This window comes from Echiichthys vipera (genome assembly GCF_963691815.1).
Source record: "Echiichthys vipera genome assembly, chromosome: X".
Classification (NCBI taxonomy): Eukaryota; Metazoa; Chordata; class Actinopteri; order Perciformes; family Trachinidae; genus Echiichthys; species Echiichthys vipera.
The window spans coordinates 30,293,469-30,301,429 of NC_139825.1; positions in this window are offsets into that span (position 1 = coordinate 30,293,469).

Below are 7,961 nucleotides of genomic sequence, written 5' to 3' on the forward strand. Positions count from 1 at the left end.
ATAATATACTGCAACATTTATCTAACACTGATGTATTTTTTAAAACTGAAAGCTGAAACTGTATGTAGCTGTTATTGAAGCATTGTTAACAAGACATCCTCAATTCTATTTTATAATAGATTGAATACCTATTTTGTTCTTTTAGCAACTCAGTAACTGACCTGTAACAAGTAATAATATCATATGAAACAACTGGAGTTAACAAATAAAAATGTTCTTTATCACTGTTCTTAATATTTTAACTCAAATGAAAGGAAATTAAACATGCATAATAATCCTTGAAATAAATCATCATACTTGTGTAAATTCTTTATTCAACGGTTCATATTAGTCATTATACCATATATTTTTAGTGTTTTGATACAATCGATCAAAGTTGCCCTTGGTACCAGGAAGTTTTTGGGAAAGCTGAGCTTCCCTCGACCCAACAACAACAAACTCTCCCTCTTGGTTACATCCCAGATCCTTCATCCACCACAAGTTCCCCTCCATGGCTCTGCTACAAGACAAAAATAGTTTTAAGGCTTTGTTTAAATGGCTTTATTGACCAAAAAAACACAAAAACAAATCGTGTAATATGACTTGTATTGAGTCTCCAAACCAATACTACAACTTACATCGTTTGTTTCTTTCTGAGCAGCCCCTCCATTGTACAGCAGGCTGGAACTCTCCTCCTATAAAAAATATTATATTTATTCCAAGACATACATAATATACAGCAATGCTAGGCTGTGATTGCTAATAGAATCAATGAGGCCTCTCTTTAAAATGTGTCTTATGGTAGGACTCTTTGTGAAACAAATAAACAACATGTACCCAAATGTCCTACAACATGACAGAAATCCTAGTCGTTCACATTCCACCTCTCTGCTGGCTTTCAAGCTGGTCATCTGATATTTGGAGCAGGTGCACTAAGTAACAAAGTCGATAATAGCCTGCCTTTACTCTGTCCTCTCATTGCGAGCCTGGCATGTATGTACACAGTAATGGTAAACGCTTCAGTGACTTGCTTGATTGAGTTACACCTTATCCCTGTTGAACAGAGGAGTGCCTCTCAACCCTTGAGTCCAGGTTCTGGACATGGTCTTTATTCATTTAATGTGGATATAATCTCCCTCTGCCCAGAAAACCAGCTACCCAAACAGAGTGATGGCCCACTTTTAACTGAAACCTTTCTGTTGACATTGTCTATAGTTACCGACATTTGCACTCATTTTGAAAAATGAGAACCTGCAGAAAGTCATTCTGAGTGAAGATTTTCAGTCTGAATTCATTCTAAAAGTTAAAAGCTTGACCTGAAATAGTTTAAGGGGGAGGGCACTGAGAAATAATGAATTAACAGAAATAATAGAAAACATCTAATGACTTACATTATAAAGATGGAGTTTGTCTACGTTTCTCCCAAAAATAAAAACAAACCAAGACGAACTTCAAATCAATGTATTTTAATGGATATGCTTTCTATATAAAACCCTCCTATTACCATCAAATGTGAAAGCACGTACAAATGACAGAGAACTTACATATCCTACATCTTCTGCTTCCATCAGTTCTCCAGCCTCGCTGACCTCTGTGCTGCAGCCTCCAGGAAAACACTCAGAATCACGCTTTTCTCTGTTTTTTTGAAGGAAGTCTGTTGCTGTGGATTTTCTCAGTAGCGCTGTCACATTAAAAAAGGTGACACAAATGCATTAATTTCCCAGATAATGGCAGAGATGTTGCATTTTTTCTTGAACTATCATAAAAAAAAAAAACTCACCTCCCTCGCAGATGTAGGGAATCATGAGCATCACAGTCAGAAGCAGTGTTACAGCCATGTCCTCATGCAGCCTCTTCATCTGTCACACACTTGAATGTTTAGCCCCTTGCAGCTCCTGGCACTTTGTGTTTGTCACCTGAGAATTCCTCACGCCCACCACCCACCCAGCTTCAATCCCAAGGGAACAACATGGATTTGTACTGAGCAGTGAGGAAGTGGTTATGTGTGTGTGTGTGTGTGTGTGTGTGTGTGTGTGTGTGTCATAACATGTCATAACTATCTGTACGGTGTTTTGAAGGCCTTGTAAGAGTGATTGTTTGTCTGTGTTTGGAGAGTGCAAAGTCCTAAGAATAGCTTTGGTTTCGAAATAATTTTGAAGGTCTATTGAATAACTTTTCTTGCAGTATGGTGAACTACGATTCAATATGAATCATCAATAGGGTGTCTGAATAATAAAGAAAACCTGTAACTGCCACTGTAGCATTCAAATGCAATAGGTTATTCCAGAGTTCAAGTAATGTAGCTTTTTTAACAATAAAACAATTATTAGAATCAGAATATCCTCAAGTGAAATCTGTACGCAGTGCCTGTCCTGTTAATTGTGCTGAAAGCAAATCATGTTTTTTTTTTATCTGATTATCCAGCCAAGAGAAGAGAAGCAGACATCATTGAAAGTTAAGTGCATTTGAAGAACTGGCAACAATGTATCTTAATAGTGGGGACCAACTGTTCTACAAGCATTAGGAGGAAATAGCCTGATCAGCCTGAAGTTGATCTAACTTTAACCTTATCATTAAATAATGCAGTCCAAGCAATATGTCAGTATTGTCAGTTGGGCTTAATTAATGGTATTAATTTTGCAGTGTGTCCAGTTTGTACATTTCAGTATTTAGTCAATCACAATAAAGGACTGTTAACGTTATAATATAACATATATAAGCTTACCAACGTTGTGTGCTGTACGTTATCATTCAAATATTTTGTTTAGCACAATAATTGACTATTACTGGTAATATAAAAGGTAGAAGGTTACCATTTTGATTGTAAAATAAAAATATATAAGCTTACCATTTTGATTAAGGTATTGCAAATCATCTAGTTATTAAATGATGAATGTTATTTAACTTGTTTTTTGATGTCCTCATTAAAGACCCCTGACAGCAGTGGGCATCTCCTACAGTGACAGGCTGCTTGGTATACACCAAAGGTCTTTCCTCCTGTGCATGGGACTAATAAAGGACTATTTTATACTATGATGTAAACTGTATTTGAATGAAAATAACACTTTTTGTACTAAGTCATGCTAATACAAATTGATAACAAACAAATAAAAACAACCAGTGCAGTAATAAAATCTGTGCAAACAGTGAGTGTTCAATGTAATAAATATATACACATGCAAACAATAATTCAACTGTCAATTTGCAATTCCAGTGAACGGTCTATATAGAACAGAAGAACTCAGCAACATACATTAATATATACATGTAAAACAGAACAGCGCATACACACACACACAAACACACAAACGCACCCTGCGATTCAAGTGAAGCTCTCCACTCTGCCAGAGTCATAGTGGCTTTGGCTTGGCAGTACCAATTGCCAAAGTACTGATGGTGGGCAGCAGGGGTCATGCTCCTTCTGACACTGCTTGCATGTGATGGTGCCACTCTTCTTAGTGTACCGGTATTGCTGTGTGGTGTAAGGCACATCAGCTGCCGGTTTGGAAAGAACCACAGGGAGCAGAGGTTGTGGAGAGGTTGAAGTGCATGCAGAAGAGGTTGTGACACAGGCACAGTGGCACAGAGGCCAGATTGGCTGTGGCACAGGTTGGGGATGTCGTGGAGATGGCTGAAGAGGTGGCTCAAGAGCTGCAAGGAAAGTAGAGTAGAGATTCCTTACTCCAGAATACTATTCTCCTGCTTTTTTTTTCCGCATTTACAGTACCTAAAAATATTCCAAGTATACTTTTGTTTGTATACCATAGTGTATTATAAGAATGCAATATATCTACACAGAACATATCACAGATGCTAGGTTACTCACCAACTAGCAATGGTTGCAGTATTCATCACCGGGAGCAGGATGGTGGTCTTCTCCATCACCATGGCATTGTTCAATATGACTTGGCGGATGTGAAGGTATGCTCTGATGACAAGGCTCCAACACTCGTGTCTGACTCCATCAACGCGCCTGGGTTTACTATACTCCTCGCAGAGTTGAGCTTCTCCCTCTTGCAAGGCATCTGCAAAGGTATTGGCAGAATTAGTGTTCATAAAAGACATTATATTATAGTATGTGCCCTGCGATAGAGTGGCGTCCTGTCCAGGGTGTACCCCGCCTCACGCCCGATGTCAGCTGGGATCGGCTCCAGCCCCCCGCGACCACAGGGACAAGCGGTTGAAGATGAATGAATGAAGAATTGTCATACTTGCTAAAAAAAAAAAGCATGCATACCGCTTTGTACTCTCCACACCAGGTGCAACATTTTTTTTGTGGCCCTGAATCTCCCTTTAAGGATTGTATCTTGATTGCGTGGAGGATACACTGTCCGTCTTTTGTCATATTCTGACAAATACTCCCATAGGGCAATTATTTGAACAGCCTCCTCCACACAGGAACAGTTTCTATGGGAAGGACACCAGGTAAACAGCTGGTCAGAAAATTAAATGAATAGTGTTGTTGCTTCTATATTGAGACAGCCACCAATATAAAATGTTTTACATAAATCATTATTATTGGAACCTTTAAACATTCAATAAAAACTTAACACTAGTGGCAACAGTGCAGTCACAGTTGAAGTAGATGCGGGTTGTGTAGTGCTGCTGCGAACAGCTGGTCTATTTGATGGAGAAGGGGCTGATGGAGTGCATTGTTGTGGGGGTCCAGTTGTGTCCAGGGTGGGAACAGTTGGATCCTCCATACTAAATGGCTCCAAAAGAGAGTCTCTCTCTGCCACAGTGATGTCCTCTGTTTCAAGAGTTGTCAGGGTCAACTTGTAGTCCTCCATGACAACATTGTTTTGGCTGTATGGGTATTCAATACCTATAAGCTCTTCTGAATCAATAATATAAGCCTCATTACATACTGACAAAGATATGTACCTGCCTTAATTAATGAATCACATGCATACCGGTGTATTTCCGTGGGGCTTTGTACTCCACCAGTTTTTGCCCAAGCACCTCCTCTGACAGCTGGTTGGCTGCATGCCTAAGAAGGCCACTGTACGAGTGTGGCCCTCCGATCCCCTCTGCTGTCATTGTCCTGTCCTGTCGTTCTACCTGACAAGACCTTTAACCAGATCGGCCTGGAAAAAGTGTTCAGGGTTTCTTTAAAAAAATTGAAATATTTACATTGTGATTCCATGCAAGCAAGCACATTAAACAATTTAATAAAAATAATTTACACCTTACATGGAAACCTAACAATATGCACTGTTTACCTGGGATTTATTGGTTCATGTGCAAATGTGAAAACTCTCCAATTAGGTTGACACTCTAGCACCCCCGTGCGTTGGAAGCACATGACCTCCCTTCTTCAGTGTCCCAGTCTGTGTTTGCAGCTGGAAACCTGGAGTGTTTTGGAGGCAGGGGATGTGTTTACGCTGGGACTTCCAGATTTCAACCATCCTTGCAGAGTTGATCAGAGGCATACCGAGAGTGTTGCAGCCTCTCTCTCCATCATATCCCTCGATCAGCTCTTTAAGCATGGCTTCCATCTCCCTGCTTTCACAGACGGTCCTTCTGCAATGAAGCTGCATCTCTGCCTTGGATATGTGACATGTCACATCTCCTTCTGTGGGACGCATGTGACTTGCCTCCAGCTCTGCCCGCTTGACTGCCCTGAGTCGCTGCGGGTCACTGTCACCCCACACCCCGCCATGAAGCTGGTGTTTCCCTATCAACAATGGCCGCAGGGAGCCTATAGGCACTGAGTGTGGTCGAATCGAGGTGGAAGGTTGTGATGAGGTGGAGGGCTATGTGGAGGTGGCTGGTTTGCTCTGACTTTTGGACGATCTCACCTCCATCTTTACCTGAATGCCACCACAAATCTAGCATACCCCAGCACATTCTCAGCCAACCACTGAAATGTTTGATCCCTGAAAATTCCAAATTGTAGCTGATGTTGGCTCATCCTTGCTGACTCCTTAACTCGATTTGGGGACAAAGGTCGGGCATATGACTTCTGCTCCCTCTTAACCCTCTTAGCATCCTCAGAATCAAAGAGGTTGACAAGACCATTCCCCCTCTTCCTAAATTTAGGATCCATTCTGCATGGTTGAAAAACAATCAAAATATACTTGGTCTGATCTCTTGCTGCAAAAACTTTTATCTTGTTTTGGTAGAATTCTCACTCATAGCCTACCGCAGTAATGTATGGATTACATTAATGAGGTGGGTGAGCAGTAGGTAGGTAGGTAGGTATGAAAGGGTGGATGCATGCGTGGAGGTATGTATATAAGTGGAAGTAGAAGTATGCGTATATGCACGTGTGGAGACATGAATGTATGTTTGTGTACACTGTTGCCCATAAAGTTGGAATAAAATATTTTTACCTCTTCTCATGAAATTATTGTGACAATGTGATTTATTCTGAATAAATGACATGTATATATTCTCAAAACTTTATGATCAATCTCTTCCAAAGTTCCAACCATATCACAGTGAAAATTAAAGCACATACACGTATATAAAATTAAAATATCAATTTGTCTATACACAAAATTATTCCAATTTTAACATTGTATTGTATTGTATTCTATATTATGTATTGATTCTGTATGTATTTGTTTAATATGCTTTTTATCTTCATTTTTTAATGTCATAATTAAATTATAAGCTTTTTGTATACTTTACTACAGAATAGAATAAATTAACATATTAGCATCAAACAATCAAAATATATTGACTTATCTATACATATCTAGGAATTCAAATAAAGACTTAAAGCAAATGTTATGTTGGTAAACTGTGACTATGACAGGGCCATCTTGATTGATGTTAGTACTGTACTAACTACAGTAGCGCCAGTGTCAACCTATGGTGTTAACATGTAAGGCAAGGCAAAGCACCTTTATTTATATAGTGCATTAAATACAGAGGTAACCAGATAGCCAGTCTTCAACTGGAATTCTTTCTTCGAGTGGTGTGTACTCGATTAGCTAGCTAGCTCTCAAACTCAAAATAATTCCTTGTTTCTGTAGCCTAAAGGCCTCTACATATGATACGCGGTAAAAACGCCTTTCGCCGGCCGTTCCATTCATTTCCTATGTAAGAGGCGGTAGCGCCCAGTGTAGTGGCAGCGCTAAGAATTGACTCTCTGTGCAACCAATGAGATAGAAGCTTCGAGTGTGACGTTTATGTTTCTTAGGGAACCAGAGAGCGACATCAATCCGGTTAGAAAGATGGAGGAAAAACGTATTGCGTGTCCGAGTTTCCCAAACTATTTAACGTTACATTAAAGTTGTATAATGATCTCGGAAGAAATGTAATGCTTGGAGGTTTATAAGCAGTCACACCAGGTTTGTGACTAGACAGTTTACGGTTGTTTTAATACGAACGTTGATTTAGCTGTTAACTGGGTATCTGCACCCAACCTTGCGGTGAGCCCAGCACTAAACGCTTAACATGTGAAGGCCCCTTAACACTAGATAACCCTCGCTATTGGCTGGTACAATGCGTGAAAGAAAGTCATTGTCAAACACGTCAAAACAAATTGAAAATATTAATTTAGACTAAATATGTTTTTTTATGGAAGAGCAATACTCATTCTGCACCCCTCAAAACGCCCTGTGGGTGTGTTTTTTTTAATTTAGCTTTTAAAAAAGATTTTACATATTCAACCTTTAAACAAACCTCTAGGCTTTTTCTGCCAAGTCCCCAACAGACTCTAGACCGACTGCCTCTTTCTCCCTCTGTCTCTCTCTCTTTCTCTCTGTCTCTCTCTTTCTCTCTCTCTCTCTGTCGCCCACTGCTGTAACGTTATGCCAGTGCACTACTTGGTTGTTATGGGGTTAGCGCCCTTGGTTACCACTTTTTTCCCATCATGCATCACTGCTAAGAGAGCTTGAGAGGTAACTTGGGCCACGCCGGCCTAAAGATAACCTAGCGACAGATTTCGCTTTTATCTAATGGATATAAAAACAACACATTAGTAGCACACACCCAACGTTAACGCAAGGTAATAACGTCCAGCTAAACTA